A 20,738-nucleotide genomic window follows, 5' to 3' on the forward strand; every position below is an offset into this window, starting at 1 on the left:
GTCGTCACCATGAAGGATTTTAGTGCTTTTCTGGATATGGGGAGACACAAGAATTGGGTTCATAAAATCAGTTCCTGAAAATATCTATTTGAAGGCCTATCCTGCCAGTTTCCCCCAAGAACAGAGTGCCTCATTTCTTCCCTCCACCCTGGACTCCTTTCAGGGGCTGCTGAAGGTCAGCAGCAGCTGCAGCAAAGGACATAATTAGAGGTAGATGGCAAGCGCCGATTTGTAGTTGACACCTGTCATTTGACTGCTTTCTGCTAAACGTGGTCATAATTGATGAATTTCATAAATTAAATTAGGAAATAGACAAAGAATATTGCTAAACTGATCCAGGAGCCATCAGGTGGCCTGGGGAGGAGACAGAATGTGGTCGGAGGGAGGGAACAGGATGAGATGTTAAAAAGGCAGACCTCAGAATTTCGGCTTCTAATTGGCATGTGAGGAGCTTGGAAGTTGCCAATCAATCCTAACAAAAAATAAGAAAGACAAACAGGTTGAAAAGCCAGAAACTCTTCCTGAATGTCTATAAGAGAGGAGAGGACACAGGGCATACTGCAGCTCCCAAGATTGGAGAGATAGACAAGTATCAATCGGTGACATCACTGCTTGCTGGGACAGAGACGAGGGGAAAGCACCATGGGGACCAGCGCTGGGGTGGGAAAACCTAAACTGCAGCCGACAAATTGTTAGAGGGTAAGTGTGGACAGTCTGGGAGTTAACTCTGAGGAGGACGCAGTTACAATGGGGCGCCTATAGTACTGTGGAATTTACCTGGAGGAGTTTGACCAGATTCCCACATTAAATGTGGAGGAAAAGGAAATCCTCTTTGCTTCCAGCTTGGGGAAGGGAAGAAAAACCTTTTTTGTTTGTTTGTTTTTTTTGTCATGCTTCATGGCTTTTGGGATCTCAGTTCTTCGATCAAGGATTGAACTCAGGCTATGGCAGGAATCACTAGGTCACCAAGGAATTCCCAGAACCATTTTGAAGTATGCTAGAATGCTCTCTTAACAAGACCTGCCCTCAGGCAGCGGAGCTAACCAGAGCTTAAGCTGCTAGGGTATGATCAGAGTATCACCAACCTGGAGGAAGGAGACATCTAACTTCAGCTGGCTCAAGCCTCATGGGAGAAGGGAAATGCCCACTCCGGCCGTCTTGTGCAGCCTAAGAGGGTGGAATCTGAGAAATATTTGTGAAGTTTATGGTCTAGAGCCACAGACTTAGACCCAATCATAGGACTCTAGAATACTTCTTCTCCTTCCCCCACCTAACTACTACATGACGGAGGCATCTTTGGATGCAATTTTAAATGGGATTTTTAAAAAACTTTATCTTGTGCTACTTCTTAGTGGAAAGAAATGCAACGGATTCCTGTATATGAATCATGTAACCTACAGTCTTGTTGAGTTCATCTGTTAGTTACAGTAGTTTGTGGGTGGAGACTTCTGCAGATAGTGACAGTCTTACCTCGCTCCTTCCAAACTCAATACCTTTTATGTCTTTTTCTTGTGTGATTTGCTGTGGCTAGGGCTTCCAGTACTATGTTAAATAGAAGTGATGAGAGTGGGCCTCCTTGTCTTGTTCCTGAATTTACTGGAAAGACTTTCAGCTTTTCATCACTGAGTGTCATGTTGGCTTTAGGTTTGTAATAAATATTCAATAGCTTTCATTATGTTGAGGTATGTTCCCTCTATGCCCACTTTTATGAGAGTTTTTGTCATGAATGGAGATTGAATTTTGTTACTTTTTTTTTTTAGTCTATTGAGATGATCATGTGATTTTTCTTTAATCTGGTGTATTACATTGATTTGTATATGTCGAACCATCCTTGTGACTCTGGAATAAATTCAGCTTGATCATGGTGTATAGTTCCTTTTTATGTACGGTTGACTTTGGTTTGCTCATACATTGCTGAAAATTTTTGCATTTATATTCATCAAACATATTGCCCTGTAATGTCCTTTTTTGTTGTAGTGTTTTTGTCTGGCTTTTGTATCAAGGTAACGGTGGCTTGTAGAATGCATTTGGGAGTGTTCCTTCCTCTTCAACTTTTTGAAATAGCTTTAGAAGGATCGTTGTATGTTTTTCTCTATATGTTTGGTAGAATTCCCAGGTGAAGCTGTTTAGTCTTGAACTTTTGCTTGCTGGGATTTTTTTAAAAAAAAATTAGATTCTATTTCACTTTTAGTGATCTGTTCAAATTATCTGTCCCTTCTTTATTTCAGTCTTGGTAGATTGTAAGTATCTAGGAACTTGTCCGTTTCTTCTGTGTTGTCCAGTTATAGGCATATATCTTCACAGTATTCTCTTGTGACTGTATCTCTGTAGTATTAGTTGTTATTTCTTTCATTTCTTGTTTGTTTGTGTGTGTGTACATGTACCTGCTGGGTCCTCTCATTCTTGGTAAGCCTGGTTAAAAGTTTATCAGTTTTATTTATCTTTTCAAAAAAACACTATCCCTTGGTTTCATTGACCTTTCTATTATTTTTATCTCTGTTTAATTTACTCTGACTTTTCCTTCCTTCCTTCTGCTGACTTTGGATGTCGCATTTTCTTTTTCTAACTGTTTCAGGTAATAGGTTAGGTTGATTTTTTTTTTTTTCTGGTTTCTTGAGGAAGGCCTATGTCACTCTGAACTTCCCTCTTAGGATTGCTTTTGCTGCGTCCCATAGATTTTGAAAAATTGTGTTTTCATTTTCATTTGTCTCAATGTAAGGGCTTCCCTGGTGGTGCAGAGGTTAAAGCGTCTGCCTGCAATGTGCGAGACCTGGGTTCGATCCCTGGGTCGGGAAGATCCCCTGGAGAAGGAAATGGCATCCCACTCCAGTATCCTTGCCTGGAGAATCCCATGGACGGAGGAGCTTGGTGGGCTACAGTCCACGGGTCGCAGAGTCGGACACGACTGAGTGACTTCACTTTGTCTTGATGTATTTTCTGATCTCCTTGTTAATCCATTGCTTTTTTGTTGTTGTTGTTAAGTACCATGGTGTTTAGTCTCCATGTTCTTTTCCTGTTTTAATTTCTATAGTTGATTTCTAGTTTCATACTGTTGTGGTCAGAAAAAAAATACTTGATATAATTTGTATCCTATTAAATTTGTTGCTTGAATTGATCTCTTACTGTATTGATCCCTATGTCATTAATAGTATAGGCTTTGTCTCAGGCCTATTTGTCTGAGTATGGCCACCCTTGTTTTCTCGTCATTTCCATTTGCGTGGAATCTCTCTTCCCTTCCTCTCGCTTTCAGTCTGTGTGTGTCTTCTGCCCTAAAGTGGTCTCTTGTAGGCAACATGCTGAAAGTCTTTGTTTTATATCCAATCAGCTATCCTATTTCTTTTCTATAGGAGCAGGTAGCCTATTGACCAGAGAAGGCGATGGCACCCCACTCCAGTACTCTTGCCTGGAAAATCCATGGACGGAGGAGCCTAGTGGGCTGCAGTCCATGGGGTCACTAAGAGTCGGACACGACTGAGCAACTTCACTTTCACTTTTCACTTTGATGCATTGGAGAAGGAAATGGCAACCCACTCCAGTGTTCTTGCCTGGAGAATCCCAGGGACGGCGGAGCCTGGTGGGCTGCTGTCTATGGGGTCGCACAGCGTCAGACACGACTGAAGTGACTTAGCAGCAGCAGCAGCCTATTGACATTTAAATTATTCATCAGTATGTGCTTATTTCCATTTCATTCCTTGATTGCCAGTTGTTTCTGTAGTTCTTCTTTGTTCATTTCTTCTTTTTGTTTTTCCCATTGTGGTTTGATGATTGTCTTCTGTAGTATGCTTGAATTCCTTTTTGTTTTTTGTCTATCTGTTGTAGGTTTTTGATTTGTAGTTCCCATGGAGTTCATATATGTTGACCCATAATTGTACCTCTGTGTGTTAGTCACCTAGTCATATCTCTGACTTTGCAACCCCATGAACTGTAGCCCACCAGGCTTCTCTGTCCATGGGAATTCTCCAGGCAAGAATACTGGAGCAGGTTGCATGCCTTTCTCCAGGGGATCTTCCCAACCCAGGGATTGAATTCTGGTCTCCTGCATTGGCAGGTGGATTCTTTACTGTCTGAGCCACCAGGGAAACCTCATGGTTATAACCTACCTGCTTTAAACAGATAACTATTAAATTTCAAACATATTCTAAAAGGTCTAAATTTTTTCTCCTCTCCCTCACATTTTGTTTTTATGTCATATTGTATATCTTCATGCTTATCCTTTTGCTATTTATTGTAGTTACAGTTGCTTTTACAATTTGTTTTGTTTTTTTTCAGTCTACACACTGGCTTAAGTGATCTTCAATCCTTACTATATATTTGCCTTTCTTGGAATTTTTTTCTTTCCTGTTGATGCTTATTTCTCTCCATTTAGAGAAGAACCTTCAACATTTTTTTTAGAATGGGTTTAGTATTGCTGGATTCTTTTAGTTTTTGCTTGTCTTAAAAATTCTTTCTGTCTCTTTCTGTTCTAAGTGATGATCTTGCTGGCGGAAGTATCCTAGGTTGTAGGTTCTTCTCTTTCAGCACTACCATTTCTCTTTCTGGCCTGCAAGGTTCCTGCAGAGAAAGCTGATAGCACTATGGGGATTCTCTTGTATGTGTGTTTCTCATGTTGCCTTGGGAATCCTCTTGATCTTTAACTTTTACCAGTATGTAATGGTTGTGGTTGTCCCAGCTCTAATGCAGGGTTCTGGTGTGGAGTGGGTAGAGCCCGGGCATTTGCCAGCTGGGAGTGGGGCTCATGGCATGGTGGTTGCTGGGGTCCCGGGGGCTGTGCTGCGCTGGAGGCCTGGGCTGCATCCGTGGTGCTGTTGGAGCACCAGCAGTGCTCACTGCTGCCCCACCTGGACTACCCGCAGGCCCTCGGGTTGCCTCTACATCTGTTAGAGCAAGTCTTTTCTCAGCACTTGGCTGCCCTAGATTCAGTCAAGTTGTGGCATGAGGTCAGTAAGCCAGGGTGTTCACTCAGTTAGGATTGGGGAATGTGGCCACATAGGCAGAATACTGTCTGGGATACATCACAGTAATATTTTTTTTTGATCTGTCTCCTAGAGAAATAGAAACAAAAACAAAAATAAACAAATGGGACCTAATTAAACTTCAAAGCTTTTGCACAGCAAAGGAAACGAAACAAAAGGAAAAGACATCTTGGATTGGGAGAAAATATTTACAAATGATGTACTGGATAAGGAGTTAACATTCAAAATATAGAAACAACTCCCACAGCTTAATTGAAAAAAGAACCCCATCAGAAAGAGCAGAAGGCCGGAAACAGACACTTCACCAAAGAGGACATACAGATGGCCCGCAGGCATGTGAAAAGACGTCCAACGTCACAAATTATCAGGGAGAAGCAAAGCAAAACCACCACAAGTTGGTGATCTGGCTGTCATCCTTTGGCTCAGCAGGTGTGGGGATGGTGGGACTATGAGTGGGTGATTGGACCCGGAAAGGTACCTGTAGAGACCCAGTACCTGAACGTTTGGGACAGTGAGCGATCACTATGTCGCCCAGCCCCGAGGTCACTACCAACATTGAGCTCCAGGTGGCGCCATTTGTATATAATATGAAAAGTCCTGCTCAGTGAGGGTGTGGTCCTCTCTTCCATCTGTGGGTGGGTAGCTCTCCTCCGCCCTCTGTACCGGCATGGCTGTTGCTCAGGTTCACAAACCGGTGGATAAACACAAGTGGACACAGGCTGAAACTCAACCAGCTGCTTTCCAGTGGGGATGCTCTATCCAAGTTCCCTGCCTGTTTCCAGCATTGTTGCTCAGAGCTGAGAACTCACTCACCCCTTACCCTTGCTGTCCAATCAGGATGAGGGCTAGATCCTGAGAGGCATTAGCCAGGCAAAGGATATTTTAGGCCAAAAGAATAAAATTTAAGTTAAAATGGAGTTTCTCTTTGGAAGTATTAATGATAATAACTGACATGCAAAAGAGTAAAAAATCTGAATTGACCAATAAGTGAATAAGTTATAAAGGAAGTAAAAAGATCTATACTCTAAGAAAGGCATTAGACTTTAGATTTTAATTAGGTCTAAAGGCATTAGACATTAGATTTATTAACCAACTCATTGTGCATTCAAAGAAAGAATTCCTAGGTTATAGAAAGTGGTCCAGAGAATATGGACATTACTCAAATCATTTTAATTGTTAGCATAAGTCTCTTAACAAATCTAGAAAAACAAAATAGAATAAAATCCAGGTCAATGTCCCCCATAAATGGAAGGAAAATTTCCAGATAAAATACTAACAAATTGAGCTCAGCAATGTTTTGACAAGTACTCAAAATAACTGATAGGGTTGCTTTCAGAAATACAGAAATACCTCAGTGTTAGAAACTTCGTCAGTGCATTCCAGCACATTCACGTGCTGAAGATGGAGTAACACTTCGATCATCTTGAGAGATGCAGAAATGCTGCAAAGTTAAGGCAGAAGTCTGAAATTCAGTCATCTCCTCCCTTGACTGTTCTTCCAGCAGTAGGAACAGAAAGCTGGAGCACAAATTCATCTTTTTTTAAAAAGTTTGAGAGAGGACAGCTGAGGGTGTCTGAATCCTCAACTACCTTGACTGCAGATGGCAAAAAAGGGAGAGCTGTGGGGAGAGAGGGTGAGAGACACTGGAAAAGTGATTGAGGCAGAGACACGGAAATGTAGAAATGGAGCAGAGACAAGAGCAGAGGGAAGGACTGAGGCTCAGAGAGAGGGGGTCCTCAGAGACATTTCCTCATCTGAAAACCATGATCCTGACGATTGCCAGCCACAGAATTGAGGGCTGAGTCATGTAGTAGCTACATGATTTCATCAATTCTGAGCTGCTCTGTTTTCAGCCTCTAGAAATTGTATTTATCCTATAACTGAGGACATCCTACAGTTGCTCTGTGTTGAACAGCAATCACAATGCAATCATCCTTGCCTGGCTGTTGTTTCCAATAATGTGATGGACCACTACAATCTCATATTCTTTAAGCCCAAATATTTTAAAACCATTTGAAGAAGGAATTTGAATCCAGTTGTTGTCTGGAAACCCTTCCATTGACACATGGCGACAGGAATAAAGCTGAGCTCGGAAGCAAATCCATGGACAGGAGTTGAGCATTCTAGCAGATGTTCATCTGTTATGCTCTTGATAGCGCAAGGACAATATTTATGGGAAAGCAAAAATGTTCATAACTCTAAATCAGAAAATAAGTCAAAATGTTTGCAGTTTACTTTGAATTGCACTGCTGGGTGGATACTTGTGTATAAAGCAAGTCCAGGAAAAAAATTCTAGTGGGACAACCTTGGCAGATGATTCCCTTCTCTGGGATTCAGTCTCCTCACATCTGTGAAACAGGAATAATAATAGTTAATATCTGCCTTGTGGAGTCATGAAGATTAAATGAATTAAAATGTATACAGCTTTTAGAGAAATGCTTGGCACATATTGAGCACCATGTAAACATTTTATAGCACTTTTAGAAATACACAATGTTCTGTACATTATTCCAAATGAAACTGACTTGAGTTGAAGTTTTTTAAAGAACATGTTGCTTTTCACTTGACACCTTTCAGTACCTTAATTTTTTTGTTACTTTTATGTATTACTTTATTGAAAAAAATTTTAATCATGGCTATTTCTATTTCTGGATAGCAGAAATATCTATCTTCTTGGGACAGACCTTCTGTCTTCCAGAAAAGCCTAGAACAACAGTTTAGTGACATCAGCGTACAGCAGGTATTCACCCCTGACTGCTAAGATTGCGGGGGATCAGCGTAAGGGACAGAGGTCTTCTGGGAGGAAAGGGATTAGCTCCCAGACTCCTTCACTTTGAGATACAGAAGTTTTAGAACATTTCTGTTAAACTGGAGTGGCCAGATGGTAGTCATCTGTCATGAAAAGGTCAAGGGATTTCTATAGGAAAACTCACCATAACGTGTGCAGGTGTGTGTGTTTGGTAGTTAGACACAAAGTAGCTTGAATAGTTAGAGGATTTGTATTCCTCTGTGAGGGGTATAGCAAGTTGATTTCCATGTAAGGGGGAAGGTAATTATTACCAATAGGACCACCACAATGGAGGACCACAGTCTGGCATAAACAACAGAAGTTTATTTTTCTTGGTCCTGGAGGCCATGAGTCCAAGGTCAGGATGCTGGCAGGGTTGGCCGCTGAGGGCTGTGACGGAGCTCCACGCCTCTCCTGTGAGCCGCTGGCTTCCAGGGGTCTGCAGGCAGTCTTCGGTGTTCCTTGGCTCGTTAAGTGCCGTCACCTCATCTCTGCCTTCATCTTCATGTGTCATTCTCCGTGTGTGCACGTCTGTCTCCATGGCCAAATTTCCCTCTTTTGATAAGGACGCATCCCAGGCAGGCATATCCTCGGAGTCAGAAATACTTGGCACTAAGAAGTCACCATCTGGGTATTTATATTTACCTGGACTTGAGAGATAAAAAGAAATCTCAAGTTTGTTAACTACTTTTTCTGTTTTGAAAATTAGTTTTATTGTGTACTTCTAGTACATTTTCAGTTTCTTAATTGAGGTATTGGGTTTACAATATTATATAAGTTTCAGGTGTACAGTAGTGATTCGTAATATTTAAAGGTTAACTCTAATTATAGTTATTATAAATATTGGCTATATCTGTGCACTGTATAATATATCCTTGTAGCTTATTTATTTTATACACAGTAGTTGTGCCTCTTAATCTTCTACCCCTTTCTTGGCCCTCCCCCTTCCCTGTGCCCACTGGTAACGAATATGTTCTTTTGGTAGGAACATAGAACAAAACTGGTAACCCCTTTATATCTGTGAGTCTGTTTCTTTTTTGTTATAGTCACTAGTTTGTTTTACCTTTTAGATTCCACCTATGAGTGATACCATACTAGATCTAAGAAAATATTGCTGCCAAAACCAATACAGTATTGTAAAGTAAAATAAAGTAAAACTAAAAATTAAAAAAAATATATTGCTACAATCCATGTCCAGGAATAAACGTTTTGCCTATGCTCTCTTCTAGGAATTTGATGGGGTCATGTCTTATGTTTAGGTCTTTAAATCATTTTGTTTATGGTATGAGAGAATCCTCAAATTTCATTGATTTACATGAAGCTGTCTAGCTTTCCCAACACTACTAGTTGAAGAGACTGTCACTTTGCATTGTATATTCTAACCTCCTTTGTTAAAAGTTAATTGACCATACAGGTGTGTGGGTTTATTTCTGGGCTGTCTATTCTGTTCCACTGATGTGTGTGCCCTCACCACAGTGTATAGACCACTACAGTTTTGTAGGACAGTCTGAAATCTGAAAAGCTTATGCCTCCTGCTTTGTTCCTTTTCCTAAGGATTGCTTTGGCGACTCTGGGTCTTTTGCGTTTCTGTATAAATTTTAGGATTATTTGTTCTACTTCTGTGAAGAATACTGTAGGTATTTTGATAAGGGATTGCATTAAATCTGTATGTTGCTTTGGGTAGCATGGCTGTTTTAACAATATTAATTCTTCCAGTCCAAGAGCATGGGATATCTTTATACTTCTTTGAATCATCTTCAGTTTCCTTTATCAGTATTTTATAGTTTTCAGCATATAGGTTTTCTGCCTGCTTTGTTAAGTTTATTCCTAGGTATTTATTTTGTGTGATTTAACTTTTTTTTACGTTCCCTTTCTGATATTTCATTGTTAATGTAAAGAAATTCAACAGACTTCTGTATATTAATCTTGCATCCTGCCATCTTGCTGAATTCATTTATTAGTTCTGATAGTTTCTGTGTGGATACTCACTAAAGAGCATCATGTCATCTACAAATAGTGAGTTTTACCCCTTCCCTTTCTATTTGGATACCTCTTTTTTTTTTTTAATTATTTTGTTGCTGTGGCTAGGGCTTCCCATACTATGTTAAATAGAAGTGGTGAGAGTGGGCATCCTTGTCTTGTTTCTGAATTTGATGGGAAGGCTTTTAGGTCTTCACCATTGAGTATTACATTGACTGTGGGTCTGTTGTAAATGGCTTTTCCTCTGTTGAGATATGTACCCACTTTGGTGAGAATTTTCACCCTGAATGGGGACTGAACTTCGTCAACGCTTTTTCTGCATCTTTGAGATGACCATGTGCTTTTTGTCTTTTCTTTTGTTGATGTGTTGTATCACATTGATTCGCGTATGTTGCAAATCTGGAATGAATCCAACTTGATCACGGTATGTGATCCTTTTTATGTATTGTTGGATTTGGTTTGTTAATACTTTAAGGATATTTGCATCTATATTCATCAAAGATACTGGTCTGTAATTTCCTTTTTTTGTAGTGTCTTTGTCCAGGTTTGGTGTCAGGGTGATGGTGGCTTCATATAATGAATTTGGGAATATTCCCTCCTTTTCAGTTTTTTGGAATAGCTTAAGGAAGATAGGTATAACTTTTTCTTTGTATGTTTGGTAGAATTCCCCCAGTTAAGGCATATGATCCTGGGCTTTTGTTTGCTGGGATGGTTTTTTTTAATAGATTCCATTTCACTTCTAATGACTGGTCTGTTCAGATAACTTGCTGCTGCTTTACTCAGTTTTGGCTGGCTATGTTTTTTAGAAACTTGCCCAGTTCCTTTTTTTTTTTTTTTTTTTTTTTGGCTGAGAATTGTACATAATATTCTCTTAGGATTGCCTCCCCCCCCACCCCATGGCATCAGTTGTTCTTTCTCCTCTTTCTTATTTTATTTGGGTTGCTTCTCTTTTCTTCTTGATGACCTAGCTAGAGGTTTGTTGATTGTTTTTCTTTTCAAAAAACCAGCTCTTGGTTTTATTCATCTTTTTTTCATTGTTTTTAATCTTTATTTATTTCCTCTCTGATCTTTATTTCCTTCCTTCTGCTGACTTTGGGCTTTGTTTGTTCTTCATCTTCTAGTTCTTTTAGGTGGCAGGTTAGGTTGTTTATTTGAGGTTTTTCCTGTTTCTTGAGGAAATCCTGTATAGCTACGAACTTCTTTTTTAGAGCTGCTTTTGCTGCATCCCATAGGCTCCTCCTGCAATGCAGGAGACCCTGGTTCGATCCCTGGGCTGGGAAGATCCCCTGGAGGAAGGCATGGCAACCCACTCCAGCATTCTTGCCTGGAGAATCCCCATGGACAGAGGAGCCTGGTGGGCTACAGTCCACGGGGTCGCACAGAGTCCGACGCGAGCGACTGCTCGGAGGGACTAAGCACAGCACATAGACTTTAGTGAAGTTGTGTTTTCATTGTTGTTTCGAAGTATTTTATGATTTCCTTGATTTTATCATTGACCCATTGGGTTTTTAGTAGCATATTATTTAGTCTCCATGTGTTTGTTTTTGTCCCAATTTTTCTTAAATTAAAAAAAAATTATAAAGTGTTTAGTATTTCTGCCTGTGCTGGGTTCCTGTTGCTGCGTGGGCTCTTCTCTAGCTGCAGCGAGCGGGGCTACTCTGCTTGCTGCCTGCAGCTCTCTCTTGGGGCAGAGCGTAGGTTCTAGGGTACTCAGGCGTTAGTAGTCTTGGCTCCCAGCTCTAGAGCACAGGCTTGCAGGTTGTGGTGCTTGAGCTTAGTTGCCCCTCAGCATGTGGGATCTTCCTGGATCAGGGGAGGAACCAACGTCATCTTCCTTGGCAGGTGGATTCTTTACCACTGGGCCAACAGAAAAGCCCTTTCCCATTTTTCTTTCTGTGCTTAATTTCTGGCTTCAGACTATTGCGATCAGAAAAGATGCTTGAAATAATGTCTATCCTCTTAAATTTGAGGTTTGGTTGGTGACCCTTTTTATACTCCCTTCTTCCACATTTAGTGACTTTGTTCTATTTTACATCTTCATGCTTATACTTTTGCTGTTAATTGTAGATATAATCATTTTTATAATTTAAAATTTTTTTTAAAATCTATATACTGGCTTATTTAATTGATCATCAATTCTTCTATATATTTGCCTTTCCTGCTGTAATTTTTTTCTTTCCTGTAGATCATTACTTCTTTTCTATTTAGAGAAGTACTTTCCATATTTCTTTTAGGGTAGATTTAGTGTTGTTGAATTCTTTTGGTTTTTGCTTGTCTGAGAAATCCTTTACCTCTCCTTCTATTCTAAATAATACTGTTGCTGGGTAAAATATCCTAGGTTGCAGGTTTCTGCCTTCTGGACTTTGAATATATCATTACCACTCCCTTCCAGCCTGCAAAGCTTCTGCAAAGAAATCAGCTGACAGCCTTGAAGGGCTTGCCTTGTAACTGACTGTTTTTCTCTTGCTGCCTTTAGAATCCTTTCTTTAACTTTTGCCATTTTCGTTATATGTCTTGATGTGGGTTTATCTACTTTGGAACCCTTTGTGCTTCCTCTACCTGAGTATCTATTTCCTTTTTTAGGAATGTTTGGGAAGTTAGAGACACGATTTTTTCCAGGAAACATTTTCTATCCCCTTTGATCTTTCTCTTCTTTCTGGAGCCCCTGTTATGTGTAGATCAGCACGTTATATTGTCCATAGATCTTGTTTTTTTCGTTTGTCTTTGTCTGCTGTTCTGATTGTGTGATTCCCATTATCTTATCATCCAGATCACTTATTTGTTTTGTATCATTTAGTCTCCTATTCATTGCTTCTAGGTTGACTTTTACCTTGGCAGTTGACTTGTCTAATTTTGATTGGTTCATCTTTATACTTTCTACTTCCTTGTTAAAGTGACCTGCACTTCTATGATAATCTTAATTCCTGTAGCATTTTTATTACCTCATTTTTGAGCTGAAGGTCTAGTAGACTGGTGAGATCTCTTTCATTACTCTTTCAGAGGATTCCTGTTGTTTATTTAAGAGTAGTTTCTCTGATTTTCATTTTACTTTCTCTGTCTCTATAAATTTAGGAGGAATAGTTATCTCCTGTGGTCTTGAAGGGGTATTTTAATGTGGCAGCATCCCTGTGTAGACTGTGTGAATCCAGTGGTTTTGGTGCAAGGGCTGGTTTTGGTATGGATGCCAGCCACATCTTTCCTCAGAGTATGGTGGCTGGTTTTCCCTTGTTTAGGGTATTGTTGGCATTCTGGTGTCCAGAACCTGTGCTGGATGCTGGGCAGGGCCTCCTGTTTGCTGTGTGGCTGTCACTGCCCTGTCAGGGGCAGGACCTGCTCCCCAGTTGTTGGGTAGAAGCCCTGAGGGTTAGGATCTATTGGGCTCTGTTGCCCTTGAGTGCATGCCCTTCCCCAGAGGAGGTGACTGCTGTGCAAGGGAGTCCCCCGCGAACCTGCACATCACGTGCGCAGCTGTCCCTGGCGCTGCTCAGAAGCCGCCCCAGTTCACGTGCCTTTCTCTGCTGTGTTCATCCCGGACCTAGTGCTAGGCTGTGGGGAGGATCTGGCTGGGGCTTAGAGCCGAGGCACTGTGGCTGCCGGAACCAAGGTGGCTGTGCTTCCTTCGGGGACCTGAGCTGCGTCCCTGGCAGACCTCTTCCAGGACCTGTCTGCCCCAGATCCAGCTCCAGGTGGGGGTGCGGAGTGGGTGGAGCCAGAGCGTTCGCCCCTTTGAACTGGGTGTTCAGCCAGGTGCAGGTCTCTCTGCCCTGACTGGTGTGCAAACCAGCACGCATGCATTCCTCGTGAGTAGAACCTAGGCTTCTCCAGCCCTGTGTGTCCCAGAATGCATGGGCTCCCCACGGCGACGCGCTGCCCATGTGGACCTCCTCTCCCTTACAGGTCACTCCCGGGGTCACCAGTCGCTGCCCCACCTCCACCGCCCACCCCACCTGGCTACACGGAGAGCTTTCTTGCAGCATGGGTTGTATGGGAGATCTGTTAGTTTCTAGTTGGCTTTCTGTGAGAATTCTTCCACATGTAGATGTATTTTGATGTATTTGTGGGGGGAGGTGAGCTCCCTGTCCCCTTACTCCTTCTTTATCCCTCCCTCACTACATCTTCTTTACCCCTTCGTCTGTGATGGATATTAGGTTGCTTTCACAGCTTAGCTATTGTAAATCATGATGCTGCTATGAACACCGAGATGCATGTATCTATCTGAGTTAATGTTTTTGTTTTCCTTGGGCATATACCCAAGAATGGAATTGCTGGATCGTACTTTATCTCCAGTTTTAGTTTTTCAAGGGAGTCCCATACTGCTTCCCACAGTGGCTACACCGACTTACATCCCCACCTCAGTGTGCAGGGTTCACTTTCTCCACATCCTCGCTCGTTTGTTATCTGTGATCTTTTTTATGACAGGCATTCTGACAGTTGTGCAGTTCTGTCCCATTTTGTTTGTGTGTGTTTTTATTTTTATTGGGATATAGTGGCTTTACAATGTCGTCTTAGTGTCTGCTATACAGCACAGTGAATCAGCTGTATGCACACATGTATCTCCTCTTTTTTTGGATTTCCTTCCCATTTAGGCCACCACAGAGCACTGAGGAGAGTTCCCTGTGCTATCCAGTAGGTTCTTATTAGTTATCTGTTTTATACATAGCATCAATAGTGTATATGTGTGAATCCCAATCTCCCAATTCATCCCACTTTGTTTCATTTTTTAAACAGCTTCATTGAGATGGAATTCACAGGCCATAAAATTCAACCAGTTAAAGTGAGCAATTCAGTATTTTCTTAGTAGATATGTGAAAGTCACAGTAATTAAGTGTTGAACATTTTCATCAACTCAGAAAGAAACCCCATACCCTTAGCTATCACCTACCAGCCCATCCTTCTCAGTCCTAATCAACCAAGAATTCACTTTCTCAATATATATATTTGGCTATTATGTACATTTCATATAAATGGAACCCTACAATATGTGGCTTTTTGTTTTTTCCCTTTTAACTTTTTATTTTGTATTGGAGTATAGTTGATTATCAATCTTGTGTTAATTTCAGGTGTACAGTAGAGTGGTTAGGTGATAACGTGTATGTATCTGTTCTTCAAATTCTTTCCCATTTAGGTTGTCACATGATATTGGGCAGAGTTCCTTGTGCTGCACAGTAGGTCGTCATTGGCTATCCATTTCACACACGGCAGTGTGTACGTGTCCATCCCAAATTTCTCAATTATCCCTTTTCCCACCCTTCACAATATGTTCGTTCTGTTTTCTACATAGGTTCATTTGTATCATTTTTCTTTTAGAGTCTGTATATAAGAAGCATCAAACAGTATTTCACTTTCTTTGTCTGACTTACTTCACCTAGTGTAATCATCCCTGGGTCCATCCATTGTTGTTGCCAATGGCATTATTCAATTCTTTTTAATGGCCGAGTAATATTCCGCTGTATATATGCACATCTTTATCCATTCCTCTGTCAATGAATATTTAGGTTGCTTTCATGTCTTGGCAATATGTGGCCTTTTGATTTGATTTTTTGTTTTAAAGATTTTTTTGGTTGTTGTGGACCATTTTAAAAGTCTTTATTGAATTTATTGCAATCTTGCTTCTGTTTTCTAATCTTTCATTTTTTTGGCTGTAAAGCACGTGGGATCCCAGCTCCCTTACCAGGTATCAAACCTACACCCATTGCATTGGAATGGTGTCCTAACCACTGGACTGCTGGGGAAGTCCCTGGCCTGTTGTATGTGGCTTTTTTTTTTTTTAACCTTAGCATATGTCTTCAAGGTTCGTTCATGTTGTAGCATGTGTCAGCCCTTCATTCCTTTCCATTAATATTCCCTTGTGCGGCTGTATCACATTTGGTTTATCCATCCATCAGTTAGTGGACGTTTGGATGGTTTCCAGTTTTTGCTACTATGAATAATGTTGTTGTACACATTTGGGGTTTGTGTAGATAGTTTTCTTTTCTCTTGGGTATATTCCCAGGAGTGGAATCATTAGGTCATATGATAACTCTACGTTTAATAATTTAAGGAACTCCTAGACTGTTTTGGAAACTGGCAGCACCTTTCTACATTCCGTCCCACAGTGTAGGAGGGCTCTGATTTCTCCACATCTTCACCAACACTTATCTGACTTTTCAGTTATAGTTATCCTGAAAGTGAAGTCACTCAGTCGTGTCCGACTCTTTGCGACCCCATGGACAGTAGCCTACCAGGCTCCTCTGTCCTTGGGATTTTCCAGGCAATAGTACTGGAATAGATTGCCATTTCCTTCTCCAGGGGATCTTCCCGACCCAGGGATGAAACCTGGGTCCTCCCGCATTGTAGACAGACGCTTTTCCATCTGAGCCGCCTATCCTAGTGGGTGTGAATTAGTACTTTATTGTGATTTTGATTTGCATTTCCATGATGACTGATGTTGGGCATCTTTTCATATGCCTGTTGGTCTTCTGTATGTCTGCCTTGGAAAGATGTCTGTTCAGATGCTTTGCCCATTTTTAACTGGGCTTATTTACCTTTTTATTACTGAGTTGTATAAGTTCTTTATATAGTCAAGATATAAGTTGCTTTTTAGATATATAATTTGTGAATATTTTCTCACATTGTGGGTTGTCTTCCCTTTCTTGATGGTGCCCATTGATGTACAAAGGTTTTTAATTTTGAAGATGTCCAATTTACTTTTTCTTTGTTATTTGTGTTTTTGGTGTCATATCTGAGTTTCATAGTTTTTCTCTTACATTTAGGACTTTGATCCATTTTGAGTTAATTTTTTAATACGGTTTAAGGTGAAGGCCCAACTTTATTATTTTGTATGGACCACGCAGTTGTTGCAGCTTCATTTGTTGATGAGAGTGTTCTTTCCCCATTGCATGCTCTTTTGGCAACCGTGTGGAAAACCAGTCAGCTAGACACAGTCCTGTCTCCAGGAGTTGTCACATGCTACACTGTGAACCCACAAGGTCACCACAGTATGTGGCCTCTTCTTTGTCTTTGGACATGGAATATCTTTTTTTGGTGGGTTCCAGTGGCCTCCTGTCGATGGCTGTTCAACAGCTAGTTGTGATTTTGGTGCTCTTGCAGGAGGAGATGAGCTCACATCCTCTACTTTGCCATCTTGAACAAGAAGCTTTGCTTTATTCTTGCTCTTAGTGCGAAAGCATCCAGTCTTTCCCCAGTAAGTATGATGTTAGCTAAAGTGATTCATAGATGCCTTTATCATGTTAAAGAAGTCTCCTTCTATTCCTAACTTGCTGAGAGTTTTTATCATGAAGGAGATTTTTCCAAATATTTTCTTTATATCTGTTGAGATAATCACATGGTTTTTGCTTCTCATTCTATTGATGTGAAGTATTACATTAATTGATTAAGGGATATAAAACCAATCTTGCCTTCCTGGAATCAATCTCACTTGTTCTTTGTGTGTGTCCAAATATAAATTTTATTCAGAATAATTAGGGTTTGCTTATAAGCTGATGGATGTAACACATAGTGGAAAACAGCAGAGAGTTCGTGATTTTTCCTACACACGGCTGGAATGAGAACTGGTTAGAATCTTGGTTGGTTCCAGTTTTATTTCAGAAAATTTGTAATCAGTTATAGGTCAGCCATTAAGATGCAGTTCCCAGGTCCACCCAGGAAAGCTCCTACCCTCAGCCCTGGGTCTGGATCACACCTCTGCTCCTGCCCTAGACACTGGCCCCAAGGCAGCAAAGTGTATCCTTGTGCAGAGCAATACTCTGTCGACTTAAAAAAACTGCACAGTGTGAGAGTTGCAAGTTATGTTTATTTGGGGCAAAATAAGGATGATAGCCTGGGAGACAGCATTTTAGACAGCTCTGAGAAACTGCTCCAAAGAGAAGTGGGGAAGGTCAGTTTATATATGATCTCAGTGAAGGCGGGGAGTACATGCAATCAAGCACCTGTTTTTTGCAGAAAGTTTCCGCTGGTCTTGTGAGGGCCTCTGCTAGTCACGAGGAGCAGTCATCACCGTGAAGGGCTGTACTGCTGTTCTAGATGTGAGGAGTTAACAAGGATTGGGCTCATAAGACTGGTTCCTGAAAATACCTACCTACCTGAAGACCTGTTGTGCCAGTTTTCCTCTGATCACAGAGTGCCTCGTTTCTGCTCTCTGCTCTCCACCCTGAACTCCTTTCTGGGGGTGCTGAAAATCAGCAGCACACATTTTAATCCTTGTAGAGGCAGATGGCAAGTGCCAATTCATAGGTGACAATGGGAAGCCCATGTGGAGCCATCTTTCCCAGCCAGACTAGAAGGAAGAGGGAAATCTCACTTGCTCTTGGTGTGTAGTTCTTTTTATACATTGCTGGACTTGGTTTGCCTAGTGTTTGAGGATTTTTGCATCTGTATCAGTATTCATGAGAGATACTGGCCTGTAGGTCTCTCTTCTTGTGTCTCTTTGCCTAATTTAGGTAGCAGGGTGATACTGGCCTCATAGAATGAGTTGGGAAGTGTTCCGTCCTATTTATTGGAAACATTTGTGAAGAGTTGGTATTCATTCATCTTTAAATGTTTGGTAGAATTTAGTGGTGAAGCCATCTGAGTCTGGGCTTTTCTTTATGGGTAGTTTTTAGACTGTGAATTAAATATTTTAACTTGCTTTAAGTTTGTTCAGATGTCCCATTTCTTTGTTTCAGTAGTTTGTGTCTTTCTAGGAATTTGTTTTTCATCTAAATAATATATTGGCATACAGTTGTTCATAATATTCATTTTTTTAGAAATTTCTGTAAGTTGGTAGTAATGTCCCCTCTTTCATTTCTGTTTGTAATCATTTCACTCTACTCGCTTTTGTTCTTGGTGTATCTAACTAATATTGTTACTACATTGATCTTTAAAAACCCAACTTTTGGTTTTTCTGATTTTCACCATTTTTCTAGTCTCCATTTCACGTATTTCTGCTCTAATCTTTATTTTCTTCCTTCTGACTGCTGTAAGTGTAGTTTTTTTCAAACTCTTGAGTGGAAGTTTATTATTTGCACTCATCTTTTTAAATAAAGGTATTTAAAAGTATACATTTTCTTCTAAGCACTGCTTTTGCTGCACCCCATGAATTTTGGTTTATGATGTCTTCATTTTCATTTATTTCAAAGTACTTTGTTTTTTTCTTTTGGTTATTGATGAGAATATGGTTTAATTTCCACATACTTGTGACTTTCCCAAATTTCTCTGCTATTGCTATCTAACTTTATTCTGTTGTCACCAGAAAATTCTACCTTTCTCAAGATTTGTTTTATGGTCCAGCATACAGTTTGTCCTGGAGAATGCTCCATATGCCCCTGAGACAAATGTATATTCTGCTTTTCTATAGATGTGTTAGGTCTAGTTAGTTTTTAAGTGTTGCTCAAATCTTCTGTATTCTTATTGACATTTTGCCTGATTGTCCTATTTATTATTGAAAGTGGAGTACTGACGCCTCCAAATACTGTTTTTTAAAGAGATTTATTTCAAAAATATTTATTTTTATTTTTGGCCGAGCTGGTTCTTCGTTGCCGCACAAGGGCTTTCTCAAGTTGTGGTGAGTGGGGCCATTCTCTAGCTGTGGTGCTTGAGCTCCTCAGTGCGGTGGCTTCTTTCGTTGCGGAGCATGGGGCTCCTGGGTGTGCACGCTCGGTAGTTCCTGCTCGTGGGCTCTCGGGCCGGGGCTCAGTAGCTGTGGCGCACGGGCCGAGTTGCTCTGCGGCACATAGGATCCTCCCAGACAAGGAATTCAACCCATGTCCCCTGCATTGCCTGAATTCTTAACCACGAGTCCACCAGGGAAATACCCCATTTCTTACCTATGTGGTGGCCACATGTGCACTCAGAGTATAATTTTTTTCAACTGTATACACGTATTGATATGTGTCTCTGCACATAGATACACTATATGGCACAATTTTTTAAGATGAGTTTTTAAATTTTACCACTATTAGGATAGAGCCCAAGTTCTTCTCATGACATATAAAGCCTCATACAACCTGTATTCTGCCTGAATGCCTGACCTAATCTCCTGCCATCCTCCTCCCTCCCTTTCAGCTCTGGCCGCACTGACCTTCCTGCTCTAGCTGATGGGTCAAGTAATAGCAGAGCCTGTTGGAGGGGCGCTTAATTGGCCCTGCATTTAAAGCCATTTGTATTAGCAAAGCAAACAAATGTCTGTGGTGGGGTGAGTAAGTGAGTGGGGGTTGGACTGCCAGGGGCAGGAATTATGTGGCAACTGTAGGCTCCCAGAGATTAGGAGGAAAGGTGTCTGCTTATATAAGACAGCTGGAGATGGTCCTGAAGGCTGCCAAAAAAGGAGCAGTTGTGGGTGCAGGAGCCATCAATCAGGTCCCCTGAACAGGTGGAGGCTGGCGCTACTCTCAGCGGAAAGCTGGGCTCAGAGCTCCAGTTACCAGCACGGAGAATCCAACTATCAAAACCAATGCCAGAGGGGAGGGAGAGGATGAGAAAGAAGCCTGAGTCAGCGGAAAGAGTGAGTCCAGAGCACCTGAGGTGACTGCAGACCCACTAGAAAGGGAGCTGGACCCCAGTAACAGTAACATCTAACCAGGCAGTTCTCAAAGTAGGGTCCCCTGGACCAGCAGCATCACTTTGATGCAGGAACTCATTAAGAATGCAAAGTTTCAGGCTCCCCTGAGAATCAGAAATTTCAAGGGGAATGGAGGGCAGAACCTAGCAATCAATGTTTTAACAAGCTCTCCAAGGACATTCTCACGTCCAACAAAGTCTAAGAACCATGGATTTAATGTCAGTGAGTGTGTGGACTATGCGCCAGGCACTGTTCTGAACAATTTACTTCTATTAACTCACTAGGCTTCATAATGGCACTACCACAAAGGAGACCACCATTTTCCAGATGGGAAAGGTGAAGCAGAGTAACTTATGTAACTCACCTGAAATCAGGGGGCCAGACAGCAGAGATGCAGCTTGAGGCTGTGCTCTCCCCCTCCCACCACGCTCGCCTGTGGTGATGCTGACTCCAGGACACA

Source organism: Capra hircus, chromosome 18 (assembly GCF_001704415.2).
Source record: "Capra hircus breed San Clemente chromosome 18, ASM170441v1, whole genome shotgun sequence".
Classification (NCBI taxonomy): domain Eukaryota; kingdom Metazoa; phylum Chordata; class Mammalia; order Artiodactyla; family Bovidae; genus Capra; species Capra hircus.